An 18,205-nucleotide genomic window follows, 5' to 3' on the forward strand; every position below is an offset into this window, starting at 1 on the left:
GATTTAATGCTTAACTTCTAATTTGAAGGATTTTTTTAAGTTAGGCATTTTTTGTGTAGATCTCTCAATAAGATATAATCTCTCAAATAATCATAGAACAATCAAAAAATATTCAAGCTGATTATTTTCTTCAATGAAGTTTTCATTCATCTCTAAATAGCATCAAGATCTTGGGGAAATAGCTTGTTTATTTTTTCATTCATTGTGACAAATGCTTGACTACACCATGGGTTTTTCTGTTGATACTAATAATTTATGTTTCAGATTAATATACTGCTGTTTCAGAAACAATGGGGCTGACCTCTTCTGTTAGGAACCATCAATGAAACAGCAATGTTTATTTATTTAAAAGGAAAACAGCCTGGTCTCTAACTTGCTTTGCTTAAGATAGAGCAAGATATCAGCAATGATCCACAAACTGTATTTTATATTAAAACCCCAGAGCTACAATTTAAATCTAAACCAAGGCTTGATTTTATTCAGAGAAAAACTCCTTAATATTTTTTATTAAATCAGTCATTTTCCAAGGTCAGCTTTTAAACTGAGTTTTTAGCACCTTGCAAACAGGACTCCAATGGTATTTACCTGTCGCTCTGAACCAAATCCCAAATGACTTTTCAGTTTCACCATTTAAGATTCAGCCCTTGTGAAATTTAAAGGAACTCTAAAATGAGGCTGATACCTGGTGTCTGTATGTGGTTTTGTCTTACTATTTTTAGAAAAAAAAGAAGCAGCAGGAGGACACATGATTTTATTTTGAATTCAATCACTTTTTATAATCTTTTCTTTGATGCCTTGGAACTATATCCAAATGCAGTAGAAAATGAAAAGTCATTTGGCAAAACCCAGTAGAGGCTGAGAGTGCAGGGGCAGAAAATCTCACAGAGCTTTGGAGAGCAGGGAGATGTTCAGATCAAAATTCACTATCTCAAACAAAGAACATGTCTAGTAATAGAGCAGTGGACTGCCCTTCTCTTGTCTCCCAGCTGAGCCATTAGAGGGGACATATGTGAGATTAGATCCACACCAAGATTTTAGCTGCAATACCATTGTCCATAAACAGGAGTGAGTAGCAAATATGGATTATTGTGCTTTCTGCAAGTTCAGAATCCTTAAGCACTTCATTGTGCTATTATGTCCTCCCTACTACCCATAAAAATATAAATATAAATAATATACATACACATTAGATCTGGACTATCCACGTATCCTCCCAAGCCAGCCATGTGTAAAGTTAAACTTTCCACATTAATGGATTTGTCCTGAACTAAAATAAAATCTAGGACTTTTCACATAGATTTATTGTTTAAAAAATAATCAAATAACTTGCAAAGAGAACAGAATTAGTTATGTAAGGATCCAGGGACACTCTCACTTTTGGAAGTGCTATGGAGAGAAGAAATATTTCAGGCTGGGAAAACAGTGCCTGCCTCTTAGGAAGGGAAACCGTTAAAGTAAACAAGATTCTCTCATTTCAGAAGTATTTGAACAATGGTTAGTTTCAGTTTAGCTGCTGAACTTTCCACAGGCTGGGTGTGCTCACAGCACAAGGGGTACCAGCCCTGGAAAACCATCCATCAAGCTGGAATGGCTCTGCATCTGCTGGTTGAGCTTTTTGGATTCGGGCTGCAAAATTTTAAAGCAGAAAGCGTCAGAACTCTGCTTTTAGCCTGGATCTGCAGCCTTTAAAGCCCAGCACAATTTCCTGCATCCCACCACCACCATCCCCCTCACCTTTCACAACACACACACACTCCACTTTTACTCACCACTGCCCCCAAAAAACGCTGCACACACATTTCTGGCTCCCAAGGAAAACATCAGGGAGTGGGTGTACTTCCTTCAGATTGCATTGTGCTCAAAGATAAGCCAAGCACAAAACAAAGAGCACATTATGAGCAACTGGAACAGCAGCTTCTGAGGTTTCCAGTGCTTCAGTAAGGTTAAAGTGAGGTGGATATTAATGACAAACCTTCTTGATTGTCAGCTCTGCCACAACTTTTTGCTGGGTGGATCAGAAGAGGACAGAGCTTGCTGATAACAGGGAGTTTGTGGTGTTGGTCAGTGAGGGGGAGGTCAGAAACACTGTGGTGCACATCTGCTGGAGCAAATACCACCTAGGATATGGACAGAGAGGTAAATTTACTCAGCTTTGCTACTTTTCAGTACATATCAGAGCTCCACAAAGCCTCCCAAGAGCCTGGCTCGCTGGGGTGGAACATCCTGGGTGAGATGTGTTAGGCAGGACATGCTCCAAATGGAACTTACCTGTGTTGCATAAAATCTTTCATTATAGGGGGGATCTAGCAAGCTTTTCTAAAAAAAAAAAAATCCTCTCCCACTTCTGATGCTTGCAAAAAACTTCTAGAACTTGGCAAGTAGAGCATTTTTGAGTTAGGAAAAAGACCTTTTATTTGTCTCATCAAATTCTTTTTTGGTTTGTGTTGATATGAAATTGTTAAAAATCTCCATTTCCTTTCTCCAGCCTGCCAAAATAGCAATTAACTGCAAAAGGTGGCTGATTAAAGTCTCAAAGCAACATAGAGTTTGGAATGATTTTAGCTCTAAGTGATAGTCTCTGCAAGTGAAACCATTTATTTTAAACCTTCTTATCTAGAATGTACTACCTAAGAGCAGCTTGTAACACACAGAGATTAAGAGCAGTGCCTTAGAAAAGAACTGTGAAGGCTGCCTTCAAATCTTGGGCTTTTTTTAAAAGGAAGAATAAAGAACCACTGAGAAGTTCTGGAACTGAACTTTAAAATTAAGTCGTGTAGAATAACTTGCCATCAGCTGAATAATTGCTAAATAATAAGACAGCACAGAAAATCGGGGTAGTTTGGCTTTAGGGGTATTTGTAAGTATTACAGTGAATATACCAGCCCTAACAGAAAGGGGAAGTTCACCACATTGTTTTTTCCTCAGTACAAAATTTGTATAATGCTAGATTGTCACTCTGAAGGATTTGGCTGGTTTAGGCATGAATATACTAGAATTAACCTCTGGAGAGATTCTATCAAAGCTGTCCCCAGGTCGGTGTTGGCACTGCGCATGGTGCAGCATTTTCCTAGCCACAACAGCAAATCCAGAGATGACAGATGTAGAGATTTCTAAAATTACTACAGAAGTACTTCCCCTGAAGCATCATCAAGCCAGTAATACCTGCAGAGTTCGAGGGTCTCTGAATCCATGAGTTACACTAGGTACAAGAAATGACAGAAGTCACAGAAGTCATTTGTTTGCCACTGATTTTTATTTTTTTTTTAATCACATATATTAGCAGGCTAACAAGATGTGAAAAATTAACAGGCATGTGGTTTGGAGCAACTGTGCTGCCCTGAGGTTAAATATAATGTGGAAAAGGGTGGAAGCCCTCAAATGGACTCTTATATTTACATTATGTGTTATCAGAATCCAAACCAGCATAGAAACATCAATACCGTGTTTTGATTTTTTTCTATTTTTTTAAGTGATAATTCACAAATGCAAACCATGAAGAGGAACAAAGTAGGGGAGAATACAAAAGCACTCAAATAATTTGGTTGCATGCCTTATGATTGCACATATTACATTTTATATCTACATAATTCAGATAATTAAGCATCAGATAATCCACACAGACTCTGCTTTGGCCATGTTACAGGGATAATATTGTCACAAGAATGATTGAGAACTGGCATGGTGTGTAATATGTGGCTCTTTAGAGCCTGCCAATACCCCAAAGTGGGGAAAAGACTCAAAAATGCTTATTTAAAATTAATGGCATAGGAAATCTAAAATGACATGCATTTAACTACATAAGAAGGAACAACATTTCTAATAATCTGTGTTTCAAAGGTCTACTAGGCTGAGACAAAACCTGACTTTGAGAAACAAGGTACCACAGAGAATACAGGAAGGAAAGTACTGGGAGTAGAAGGAAACTACTCTTTCCTAACTACAAAACCTGGTTTGTGTGCAAACATTCATCATGGGCAATCTAGGAAGACTCTCACCACCACACTCCAGTTCTCCTAGAAAGCCAAAAAATCACTGATATGATAAAAGATGTTGGACCTGTCACTCTTAGCAGGAAATCCTAAAGAAAATACACCTCTGTAAAACTCAGCATTTAAACATGGCTGGGGTTTGAGCTTTCTTTGACATAAATAACTTAGTTCTTTCTAATTTCCTCCCCTATTCTAAAAATTATTTGGTACTTTTTCTTACAGTATCAATGTTTGGAGTGATCATATGAGAACTCCAGGCTTCATTAGAAAAAAGGTCTTGTAAAGATAAACTCTAAAGGTCCAAACCCCTTTTTTTATTATGTTTTAATTAAAAAAAAACCCTCAGATTTTAGCTGTTCTATCACCTAGCTAAATATTAGAGATGGGAAGGACAGACAAGAGGTTTTATATATTCAGGTTTAGCAACAGTGAGCTGCAGATTTAATTTTTATTGTCAGAACAGATAATGCTGGTTTTAAGTTCAGCACTTAGATCCACATCATGCCATAATGTAGTGACTTTGCAAAATAAATAGTGTCTTTCCAATAAATACTCCTACTGAAAATACATATCTGAATGAGAATTGAAGTTATTATAAAGCAGTTAAATATTTAAATCTGGTGTTCTGGGATTGTTATGGAGTTGGACTTCCATTAATAAAAATTGCTTTGAGTTGCTGAAAAATCTGGATTAGAGAGAGGATGTGGAAGAAAATTCTGGTTGGCAAACATGAGCCACACTTGAAACCGGCTCAGAAAAATGTCCAAAATTTGCCTTGAAAAACAATGACTGTCATAGAACAAGTCTGAAAACTGTTGGTTAGCCTGCCAAATGCAGCTCATTCCAACTCTTTATATATTCTTGCAGCACAAAATCAGCCTTGACTCCTGAAGCCCTGCTCTGAGCCTTCCCAGGTCCCCCTGGAGGGACAGTCAGAACCCCACCTACTGCAGGACACACAGACAAGCTCCAGTTCATTCCCAAACCCAGCTCTACAGAGATGAGGCAACTGAGAGGTGTTTTTAAAGATTTTATCCTATTACCAATCTCGTAGAAGGGTGAGACCCAGGAGATGTAAAAGCCATTTTTTCAGAAGCTAAACTATGTCTTTGTTACAATACCTTATAAATGTTTTTCAGCCTATCAGTTTTTGCCACATAATGTTGCTAATACTTCTAACGCCAATCACCTATTATTTTACCCCACTTGGTCTTGCTACAATGCATCTTCCTCTTCCACAGTCCTAATTCACAAAAAATATCTGCTCTGTTTGCAAGGCCATAGTTTGAAACTTGTTTCCAGTTCAGTTTCTCTCTCTACAACGTCTTCTAAATTCCATGGCTTTTCTAAGTCAGCACACCTTATCTCAGAGTTTGCATACAGATGTCCAAGACTATGTGAGCTTCCAGTCAGGCTTTGAGAATACTCTGCTGAGCTGGCAGAGGTTTTCGAAGGCATGGCCCATGTGCACATCTCCTGTGCAGAAAAGTTTCTTTGTTCAAAGCTCGCTGCCTCTTCTTCCTCTCTCCCATCATCTGCGCACAGCTCTAACTTATGGTGCGTGTGCTCTTTGCACATTTCCTCTGCTTAGAGAAAAAAGAAACCAAAACCTCCCCCCCAAAAAACCCCACACCCAACAAAACCACCACTTTTATGGCCACAAGCCAGGTCTTACACTAATAATGAGATTTATATTAAAACCAGCAGTTGGGTACCTCGGTTCCTGTTTTCCAGTGTCCTGTGATGAACAGAGCAGCCATAAGCTGTGCTACATTTGGGGTACAATATTGTCTTATTTCACAGGACAAAGACTGGAAGTACCATCTGTGCCTTGGTACAGGGGGGTCATTTTGCTAGATATTTACTTCCAGTCCCAGTGTAGCACAGAAATGGGGAAAAGCAGAGGCAAGGATTAAATTCTCAGTATGGAAGGAGAAATTTGAAGCAGGATCAGCCCAGGAGAGTTCTTCAGGAAGCACAATGGAATGATCAAAGTATGGAACTTCCTCAGGACTTGGTTTGTTAACGTTATCACAGGTTGGTGAACATGAGGCATGAAAAACAAGCAGGTCCTTTAGCCATGTGAACAGATTTCATGAAAAATCACCCAGACTGAGCCTCTGCACATGGCAGAGACTTCACAGCTCCATATTGTCGCTTCTCCCTCGTGGACGCTCCAGTTTGCATAAGAAAATATCCATCTCTATAACCCCCTCTTTCATAGTCATTCCAAAAGTTTTATGGCTTTATGTGAGTATGGTGACATCCCTTATTTTAACCTCCTCCACAGCAAGAATCAGACTTTTGGGCACGTAAAACAGCAAGTTTCTAGGCCTTAGAAACTTAAAGGAAAGTGGCTTTGGGGAAAAGCTTCTGGGAATGGGGTGCATGTAGACAGTGGTGGTGGCTGCTGTATCTAAACCTCAGCAGGTTCTCCTGTCTCTTCTCAGGTGCCCTTCCCTGTAAGCCTGCAGGAGTCCTCATCCCCAGGCCCAGCTTTTCAATGGGTGATGAGAAGGATGGGAGAGGAGAGACAATTACAACTCCTAATCTCCTTTGTGGAGGAATTTTAAGAATTTAGGCAAATAGTCATCAGAAATGAGCCAGAGAGCTTATTTCACCTCTACTATTTAGAAAGGGGAAGGAGAAAAGTCCCAAACACTTCTGAGGTCTCAGCAGTTCCTGAAATATCCAGAAAAAAGAAAAAAAAAAAAATAAAAGGACCTGAAAATGCAGATCTCAAAAATAGCTGACATATTTTTCTCTTTGCCTATAGTAAGCACAAACCACAGGAGCAAGTTGAAACCCTGCCTTTTCCTTGCCCAACTATTCAAGTGAGGCAAAAAAAAAATTCTCTCTCCAAGGTGAATAAACTTCAGCCATAAGTAAAGTCCTGCTTAAATATTGACACAGACCAGTATATTCTCCACTACCCAGTGTTTTGTTAGCAATTAAAGTATTAGATAACAAGGCACATGTACACAGCTGGATGGAGAAACCTCAAATTTCTGAACAGCGTCCCAGTTTCTACAGTCAGCGTGGAGTCCAAATGACCTTTATCTTGCCAGTGTTAACAAATTTAGATTAAATACACAGATACCAAATTCCTTGCATGATTTATCGACTATGTAATGCTAATTTTTGCACCCATACCATTTGTACAGGCTCATTTTGCTCGGTACTGTATGAAGTACCACGTCAAGCACGTGGCAGTGTTGAAGACGAATAAGGATGTTGGGTTTTTTTCTTGGACTATTTTCACCTCTAAAATAACCTGTGAACACTCTGATAATTGGAAAATCTCAGAGCACACCTTGCAGGTCAGGTGGACAGAGCAAGGGCACTGCTCTGAGTGGGATGGAGCAAGGACCTGCTTGGATGCTGCCTAGAGGACGAGGCCAAGGTCCTTCTGCATTTTCAGGAGAAAGAAAGAGAGATGACAGATAGAAACAGAAAGTTTCATTCCGTAAATCAGAAAGAAATTAAAAGGTTGACAGTGGAAACACAGATCTGTCCTGCTTTATTTAAAGCAATGCTAAGCTCAAAACAAATGGCTTTGAGATGTAGGTAAAAGTGAAACTCAGAATATTGCTCTACTTTCCAAGGTTTAAAACTCTTGTTAGAAGCCTTGTTATGACATCAAATTCCAAAACAAATGTGTCTATTTCCAGATGTCCACCAGTAGTGCTTCAATTGCATTTGTGTTTGTCTATGTACATAGACAAACCTGATAACCCTGAATATGCCTTCCTATCCAATGTTCTGAAATAATTACATTTTTGTTTGTAGGTCAAGTCTGGCAATCAGGATGTAGCAACATCAGCCTTCCTCCAAAAACAACCAATTCTAAAAGTTTCTGCTTTCACACCCTCCACACATGATCATCCCAACATCACTGTTCGCTGCCCACCACTTGCACCAGTACAGCATTTTGCAGTGGTCTGCTAGGAATTGTATTGGTGAAGTCATAAACATTATAAAACTGAAAGCAAAAATGTGGGTACAACCATTGTCCAGACCTGAGTGTAGAACAGGATTCTCAAAGAGCACTTGCTGTGATTAGGTGATTTCACACCACTCATTGCAAAGGGAACTCTCTGCCAGCTGACCTGATTCCCTTATAAGGCATAAAACACCTTGTAATCCAGAATAATTAATCTGACCCTCTTAACCCTACAGCATTAGAGACTCAATATCACTGAATAAAAACCCACTCCACCTCTGTTCCATGGGGTATTACTCTTAAAGAGCAGCAGAGCAGCACTGTAGTCAAATGGAATATTTATCCATACTCACTTTGATAAGGAGAGAGAGTTGTAAATAACATTTATCCTGGTAAAAATAATGTTTTTAAGCATGGTGCTTTAGTAGCTGTCTCTTGTAGGCTGGAAGCTGCTGCTTCTCTGACTCTCCTTTCTATGGAAACTCAAAATAATTATTTTTAAAATTAACCAAACACAGGTTTGTATAAAAAGAAATCATTGAGGTATACAATTCCCTGAATACAGCTGTGGGGTCAGGAGGTCAGACACATGCTGTGTGCCAATAGCAAAAGGTTAGAGTAGATTTTTAAATCCATTATGCTCAAGAGCATGTTCAAAATCGTGAAGAAAAGGCTTGCTTTTCTTACTTGATATCCTTACAGCACATGAAAATCCTGAACACTAAACATAGGTTTATATTAGAAGACAGCTTCTTTTTTTATGACAGAATTATTTTGTAATCAAATGCCACAACCAGATACCACAAGAATAACCTAATGATGTAAGAACACAGAGTTGGCACAAAATAAAGTACAGCTCACAACCTCGGGCTGTGTAAACTGATGCAACTTCCTTGGTTATCCATTTATACCCTTTTATTCATTTACTTTGGTAATTCAGAAACCCAATTTAAGATTTAATATGATCTCAGGAAAGAATCCATAACCCTCAAACATCTGCAGTGATAGTCAACTGATCAATACAATGATGGCATTCACATGAATTTCAGCAGAGCACAATTGAGGGCTTGTGCTGAGCTCTGGGATATGTGTGATAAAATATTTTGGTTTAAATCACTCTCGTCTGAAAGGTGAACCTAATCTAGCAATTCAGGATTCTGGCTTCTCCAGAAGGATAAAGGAAAACAGATTTACCAGGCTGCAGTTGGGAATCTCAGCTTTCTGCCTTATGACAGTCAGTTATTCTAGAAACTCAAGATTACCTCTCGGGTTTTGTGCTTATTTAGGGTTTGAATGAACAATGTGATTTCTCAATTGAAGGTCAGAGACAATAAAGTGTTTGACAGGTTTCACTTCCTTGAATGCAGAGACTCCATGAACAGATTACAACCTGTTTGGATGTTCTCTTTAGGAAAACCACAGCAGGAATACTTTTCTTGTATTTCTTTATTGCCTTGCTTTCATCAGTTGTTCATAGAACTGCTAAACTCTCTGTGCTGAGGCCATTTTCTCTGATACTGATCCACTTCTGTCTCCCCAGATAAATTTTCCAGCCACTGCTACCAGGTTGTTGTGCCCCATTCCCTTACACCAATACCCACATTTACCCTGTGTGACACAGCCTGGGGACAAACCCTGAGCACAGCTTGCACACAAGCATCACCTAAAATCACAGAAACTTTCACCAGTGGCAGCAAAAAAATCCTGCTGGAGAGCCCCAAGTGCTCCTTTCCACCCTCATACCATCACCTGAGATCTGCCTCTCCTTTGGCATCACACACTGATCTCAGGATTGATGTGACCATTCTATGGATGAAATGCAACATTCAGCAAAAGGCAGGAACAAATACGTTTTCTATGCTTTTTCTTTTCCCCCCAAAGTTATTCTCCTGCTGTGCTTCCAAGGCAAAACTGGCAGCATTATTCCCTTCCTCATTGTCACTGCAGTGGCTGTTGTGATCAGACAGAAGTGTTGCACTCACTTTTTTCTCCTTTCTTTTTGAAGTGTGGGGCAAATCTCTGCAATACAAAAGTGGCAAATAAAAAATTCAACTTCCGCTGATGCAAATTATTTTAAAAGTTGGTTTTATATGTGGTCAGGGATGGGAAGACTGTAATGCTCTTGGTGTGTGAGGTCCAAAGAAGGAAGAAAAGGGCCTGAATTCACTTCAAAACCCAAGCAAATACTCATGGAATATTTTGGTGACTGTTCACCAGGTCTAGTCTGCATCACATTTTTAATCTGTGTCCATTTCTCATTGCCAAACCAGTGAGACACTCCTGCTGTCTACAGTGTTGTCCAGAAAGGACAACATTTTTGTAATGCAGAATTTGGAAGGGGATTAAACAAACAAAACCCCCTCCAGAATTAGTTGCCAATGGTTAGAAGTGATTTCTATTTGTTTTCTCCTCCTTGGGACAGTTTTGGCTTGAGCACTGTCTGCATCAGTGTGGAGGTGGCTCCAGACAGGTAACCCAGATTGATCCTACTGATCTAAAATTAGTTTTGTGTTAAATTCATGAAGCCTATAGCCACTGAAATAATGCTGCTGAGAAAAAAACAAGCAAAAGATGTAAATGGAGTACACTTAATACTCTAGCAAATATTTTACAGTATGATAGGGATGACTGAGAGTTAAGAGGAGATAATAATTCCCCTTCTGCATTAAAACATACTTGCTCCCTCTCCTCATCCTCATGGTTTTGATTACCTTAGGATAAACAGATTGTTCAGTAGGAGATAAACTAAGGACAACACCTTCAAGTTAGAAGTCTGGTTTATATCCTTAACCACTGAGTCTGGCAACTACACTTTGTTATTTATGTCCCCTGATCTCAGTTTGCATGCCAGGTTATAAAAAATTCCAACCAAAACAAACACATATCAAAAAGCTTGTCAATACTGGGATGGTTGCAGTCATGGCTAAATAACTTTGGATGCCTCTTTAAATCCCCAAAAGTCCTCACTGGAGTTCCTTTATTGCTGATGGCAGAGGAGGGTGCTTCATCCACTGGACCCTTTTAGACTTCTGAGGTTGCTGACATGCTCACTGCAAACTGTGCCAACTTTGTATTACTGTATCTTAAAAACTGTATTACTGTAACTTAAAAAAATATGGTTTTAGGCATCCAGATATCCTGCTGGTCATATGTGCAATTTGGAAGTAAACATCCAATGAGAATAATTTCTCTAAAGGCAGCTCCAGTAAGTTTGCATTCATTTAGGGATGTTCTGCATGTACCTCTGAGATCTTCAATGTCAAAACTACATTTTTTATACATTCATTTTCCTCTTTATCTAAAACAAAATGCAAGTTGAAGAGCCAGTCTTTTCTGATACAAACAAGAAGCTGCTGGGCTGTGTATGGAGATTATTTTGACCCCAAGAAGGCAATTACTCCAGGCACTTAATTCCACCCTTATCAATTAACTCTTGTGATGGAAGGAATTTTATCTAGTGGAAACTGGACAGAGATCTGGCCTGAAAACTTCCAGCATTTTGCCAATGAACTCGTAGCAGGGACACTACTGTGCATATCCAAGGCCTCCAACTATTTAAACCTTAACAACTCCTCCAACCAAGTATAAATAAAGCACAACAAAAACTGTCCAGCAAGTTCACAAATCACAGAGCCAGACTCAATACAATTGAAGGATTAACTCCTCATCCATTGAACAAGTCACCCAAAATCTTTCTTTACCACATATTCTTCTTTATGTCTCCCTAGGGAATCTGAGAAGAAATTAAATTTCTCTTCTAGAGCAAGTCATTGCTCAGATATGCCAGTAATGACAAGGATGTTGTGGTAGTACATCAGAACCCATCATAAAGCATTGGGAAAAAAAGAGAACCAGGAGGTTTTTGTGCTCTATCTGCAAAGCTAAGGGACGGATGTACCAGCAGCAGATGATATTGGTCAGAGAAGGCTGAACACGAGTGGGTCCTTTTCATTGCCTGCCAAAACAGCGCAGCCTTGGAATGTTCCTGTAGGAAGGGGAAGAATTAGAAGTGTCGCTCTGAATCCTGCTGCTCCAGCTGCTTCTCAGACTTCTGACTCCAAACTACAATCCAGCTGCTGGTATTTTCATTCCAATTAAGTTCTGAGTGTTTTTTAAACAAAATATTTTCATAGACCGACTATTAAACGATTTCATCATGATCTGATTTCAAACAACAAATGCTTACTGAGCTGCAGAGATGGAGTCTGAGAGATGAACAAACGTGTGTTTGGAGATTATAAAAATGCTAAAAGGATTTAACTTGGCAAGCAGAGGCCTGAGAGCTCAGTTTGACTCAAGGGATACCAAAGTATTGAGGGCTGTGGTAAACAGTAACCCAGACCTCCTCCATAAGCTCCATTAATAAGGGACCTGAGGGACACATTAAAAAATTAACAATTGGAAAATTTAAAACTAATCCAAAATCCAGCTGAGTTCATGCAATGTCCAGGTCTGTCCAGCAGTAGCTGTCTTTAGAAGATCATCTTGCAGAGAACCTGGAAGTGAGGTTTTTTGTTCCAAAGTAAAAATGAGATGCATTTTTTTTAGGAGGTAAAGTGGGAACCAGTAACACCAAGCTGGGAGCTGCTTGCTGCTGAAGCCAGTAGTGCTGATGTGGGTCTGGCGTATGAGTCTTAGGGAGCTTTCACAAGGATGGGGTTCCCTTTTGGGGAAAAAAAGGCAAAGGAGAGAGAAGACACTTTCCCCCATCAGCTGCTTCTTCCCCTGGTGCTGCTGCTGTAGGCAGGGAAGCTCTGGTGGGTGGTTCTGCAACAGGAAGCAGAGAAGGTGTTCAGAGAGAGAAGATAAGTCTTACAAGGAACAATCCTGTCAAGGAGCTGGATTTGGAGCTTCAGGGCCTTTCTCTCAATCCTCCCAGCAGCCCTTCTGGGGACAGCAACTGCTCTGGGCATAGAGCACCAGGAGCAGCAGCTGTTGGGCTCTGTGGTCCAAGACCTGGTCCAGAATTGGATCTCAACCAGCAAACCACCTTTCACAAGGTGAATGTTCACCATCTCACAGGGTTACCACAGCATTGCAGAGAATCCAACACTTTTCTATCAATTATGGCAAAACCATCATGATCTAGATGTCTGCGGCCATTCCATCACCAGGAGAATGTTGCTGGGCATTTTTCAAAGCAGTGTGATTGAATTCAAGCACTGCACCCTCCTCACCTCTCTAGGAACAGCATGAAGTGGGGATTTACAGATGGAGACAACCTCTCCACCTCTTTACCCTGAGAAACCATAAGAAACTCAATCATATGGCTCCTAGTGAAGGTCTACTTTTAATAGCATCAAATGTCCATGGACTTTGCTGAGACAGATGCTTGTTCCTTTTTAAATGGTGAGTCTGGAGTACTGGCTCCATTGCAGAATCAGAAGAGAAGTAGTTCAGATAAAGATAAGTTTGTAAGGAAAAACAAATATGCAAAAAATGGGAACTGGCTTTTGTTGACTATCAAACACAGAACTGGGTGCCAGAAACACCAAAAGATTTATAAAGTGACCTAACATATAGATCAAGTAAGAGGACAAAATCTTTTTTTTTTTTCAAAAAAGTTTGCTTATTGTTGCGGAAGTTGATTCCATTTTTTTCTCCATTATCAGAAAACTGTCAGGTAAAGAAGGTCTTGGGACATTACAGTTTCCCAAGTGTGTACAGGAATACATTATTTTCTTTTTTGTAAGGATGTCCAATGTGTGGACTGCATAGGAGCACCAGCACCAATACTTGACGGTCTTTACATATGTTTGTAGTGGTAACAGATAAAACAAAAATACTGACATTTGTTAATGCATGCAAGCTCAAGGAATACCAAGCATTTCTCCTCAAAAGACATACAATGGGTGGAAGAAAAAAAATTTGGTTTTTTTTGTTTCTTTACTTGTATATCACAGCTGCGTTGAAGAAAAAGGATTGCTACAAAGAGCAAATAAATAAATGAAAAAGTGAAATTAAGCTGCTTCTGGTTAATGGTAGTTTCCTGGAAGTCAGCTGGTGGACTAAGGCTGTACATAGCAACACAGTGGAAATCAAGAACTCCAGAGCTGTTTAACAAAGGGTTTACAAATCCAGCAGGCAACTCTGTTATGTTTGCATCGTATCTTTGCTGTTAATTAATGAAGTGGGAATGTTCCCCCCAAAGAGGAACACGCTGTTCATGTCTGCTGTGCCTCTCGGAGCAAAAGCAGACACTGAGACTGCAGAAACCACACAGACTTAGTGACTTGCCTCTTTGTCATCTGATGCTCCTTTCACCCCCACTTCTACTCCAGGACTGAAAGTAAACCCCCTACAATCATCTCTTCCCCTTGGCTCTTCATTTTTTTAAAAAATCTTTTTAGAATCTTGGAGGGTATATTCTGAGAGGCTGAAAACACCATGGAAAAACCTGGAAAAACAACCATCTCTCCTTTGTTTTCACTCCAGGCCTCTTGAAGCCCCAGCACTAATGACATCTGAAAAGGATTTTGTGAGCAGAACCTGGAACCTTCAGCCCAGCTGATTGATTGTGTTTAATTGCCTTTTGGTTCCATCAGCCCAGAGCCACAAATCTGCTCTGTGTCGAACAGAGGGAGTCGATTAACGGGGCACTGGCTGTCCAGTCAGGTTACAAAAGAAATCTCAACGAAATAAGGAGTGTTTGAGGATGTGTGTTTTTTAAACTATTGATGTGGTGGGTGCCACAATGAGGGCAGGAGGTGCTGGAGGCTCCAGCAACACAGACAACAAATGTGGCACCAGGAAAAGTCAGGGGCTGCTGCCTTTTCCCTCCTCATCTGCCTGCAGGGAGTGAAACAAAGCCGAAGGAAAACCACAGCAGATTTTTCCTCCTTGTTTTATTGCAACACCAAGGGTGAAGGGAGCTCAGCACACACGCTGGGGGACTGAAGAGCAACTGACACAGGCAGAGAAACAGAGGTTACAGAATTCCCATCTGCATCCAAGTGATATCCTTCACGTTCAGGGCCATGCAAGAGAGGCCAGGCATGAAATTCTGGGGTGATTTTAGGCTTGCTGGAATCATCCTGAGTGTAAACTGTTGTTTCCCAAATATTATGCCAGATGAGGATCCAGAGTAGTTGTAAATAATGAAGCAAAAAGTCAAATGAGGAGTAAGCAAAGCACTGCCAGACACTAAGGAAAAAAACCCAAAATACCCCACTACTTTGAACTCACAATAATATTTTTCCTTTTTTACTATTTAACCATTTTAATCTGGTTAGTAACATTTTTATTGTCTCTTTCAGAACCCTGTCATGACTATGTCATTTTATAATCTATTATGTGATTACTGAACCTCTATATAGCATTAGTCTCCTGATTTAAAAACCTGCAAACAGGTTTTTTAATTTCTTTACAAACTTTCTTGTACAGATCTAGTGTGCATACATAATTAGAAATAAATATATTATTTTTAGTGAAAATACGACAAAAGGGCTACTTAACTCTAAAGAACAAATCAACAGATTGACCAGTTGATAAATAAATATTACAACTCCAGTGACATGACTGAAGTCTTGGATTACATCAGCTGAAGAAGCCCCACCATTTGTTATAACAGCTGTCAGGGAACAAGACTTGGAAATTTTAAAGGAGAGTGAAAATACTAATTTTAGAAAATATATTGGCAATTTTTTATTACTTACAATTCCCAGCAGAAACCCAAATGTTTGGAGTTTTTTTCTCAATTCTCTGACCTGAAAAATGCAAATGCTTTTTAAAGAGAGACTTACTGAAAATAACTGAAATATACTCAAGAAAAATGGTAAGAACGGGGGATATTCTTGAAAGACAAAGCTTCAGCTTTGTCACTGCAGGCCAGGATTTCCCAGGAGCTTTCATGGTGGTGGCAAACCATTCTCAAGTGCTTTTGGCATTCGGGATTTGGCCCTTGAAACTCTGGGACTGTGTAAGAAGAAGCAACGCCAATTTCTCCAGCAGTGTCACACCCACTCTGTCCAGCCCTGGGTGTAGCTGCTCTTCTGGACACCCAAAGCATCATTCCCATGGAAGATCCCTCACTCACTGGATTTGGCACAGCAGTATTCAGCAGGTAATTTGTGTATCTCTGTGCCAACAAACTTTTGGAACAGAAGGTCCTGCACACTGCTGAAAAACCCTAAAACAAATTATAGCTGTGCCAGGAAAACACATCTACACAAAGTATTGCACCTTGGCTACCTCCTCTCAGATGTCTTTAAAACAGTCCTTGGGAGTATTGATTTTTTTCCCCTCATAAATTGTAATTCCCACTGGTTCCAGTATAAGGGGCCATAGATTTCCCCAGCCAGCAGTATCACCAGGGCTCCTGTTTGCTGGCCTGTTTCTCCACCCTCTCAGACAATTCAAAGCTGTGATGGCTCAGCAGAAGAAATGAGCTGAGAATTAATTATTAGTCCTCCGTGAAAGTGAGGACTTTGGAAAAGCTTTCCCACTCAGTAAGTCACTATTTCAAGGAAAGCAACCTGGTCCCAGCACCCAGTGCTGGGCAAGGGAAATGGGACCAGGTCCCCCACAAACCATCCCAAAATATCCTGGCCCCTGGCCTCACTCATAGCTTCTGGTTCCAAGGGACAAATGCTGGAGCATCAGGAAAAAACTTGTCAAAATATTGTTTGACAGTCTGAGCAATAGGGACATCTTTGATCCTCAAAGTGTATTTGCCAAGGAAACCTCATCTTCAGCCTGAACTGGAAATAAAACATTTGAAAAGCAAAATTATTTGTGGTACCTGGATGTTACTTAGAGTTAGTCTGTTCTGGTTTGACAAAATCTAAATACTCCATTTCTTTGACTTTGTATACCATTGTCTACTATTAAATAGCTGCAACATAAAATAACTTCATTTCCTTCTGACTCTGATAGGGTCATGTCACTCTGATAAAATCAAAATACTCCATCTTCTACAGGGTACTCATGTTCTAGAAAGCTTCTGACAAAAACTCTGCTTTCCACTGCATAGGAATCCAATCTGAAAACCTTTGGCCAGCTGTGATAATCACAAACAAGCCAGGACCTGACATTTAACATCCTTAATAGAGGGGGATCTCTCTTGTTAAATGCACGGCTAAATTGAATTTACTGAACAATACATTCCCACTGACAGCCTCTACATGTGCCAGCACAGCTTTCCAGGACTCTGCTGCAGATCTGGGTTACCTTTGGCCAACAGCACAGATTTGCAAAATCACAGAGAAGTTTCAGCTGGAAAGGACCCTGGAGATTGTCTTGGCCAACCTTGTGTTGAAAGCAGGGCCTTAGATGAGGTTATCCATGGCCCTGGCAAGCCAAGTTCTTGAATATCTAGGGCCAGGAAGATTCCACTGCTTCTCCAGGCAGTTCATCCCAGTGTCCAAGTGGTCCCAAAGTGAAGAAACTGCTTCTAAAATTCGGATAGAAACACACTGAAGCAACTGGTACCTCTTCCCCTTGTTCTCTCAGCACTGTCACCCTCTCTCTCCTCTAGGAGCCTTACAGAAAAGCTGGTTAACATGTAAATCTGATAAAAGGGGATAAAAAGAAGACTTTCTCCACAGAATCTGTTGCATTTAAGCTGCTTGTAACATTAAGGACTTTTGGCAACAAAAAGCTCCGAAGCACATTTTCACAGGCACAGGAGTGACAGTCTTCCCAACAACAAACTGTTGGAGGCACCTCATGCTTCATCCCAACAACCTTATTACATTTACTGTGGAAAAATCAATGAAGTTTTTCTAATTATTAGATCAAATTATGCAACTACAGAACTTCCTGATTACGGAACGGACAGATGACCTTTCAAAACAGGTGTTGGTTGGCTTTTTTTCCCCTTTTCTATGGCTGGAGGTGTTTTTTATGAATAGCAACTATTTACTTTTTTTTTCTCAAGTATGTTTGGCAGCTTAAAAAAATGTAAATATAACTAAAACTATTAATGTTCCTAAGAGTTCTCTTCTGACAATTCTTTGCTTTTCCTGAACAGACACACACTTTAAACTTCCTGGACTACAGAAAAATCTCTAGAACTGATCACTGGTATTAACCTTCTCTTGGTTTAATTTATCACTTTGAGATCACTGAGCCTTTCACTAAAATAATGCTCTCCAAACCTCAGGGTTCTGGGGAGTTTTTTTCTCCTAGAAAAATTTTCTCCTATGAAAATTGCTACCTTGTGCACACAGCTTTCTTTGCTCATCTTGCTTCCAGAAATAAACCAGTCAATTTATTTGTCTTTATACAATTTTGAAACTCATAACACAGCTGAACTCTTACTTTTGTAAAGGCA

The sequence above is a fragment of the Zosterops lateralis genome, assembly GCF_965231275.1.
Source record: "Zosterops lateralis genome assembly, chromosome: 8".
Lineage (NCBI taxonomy): Eukaryota > Metazoa > Chordata > Aves > Passeriformes > Zosteropidae > Zosterops > Zosterops lateralis.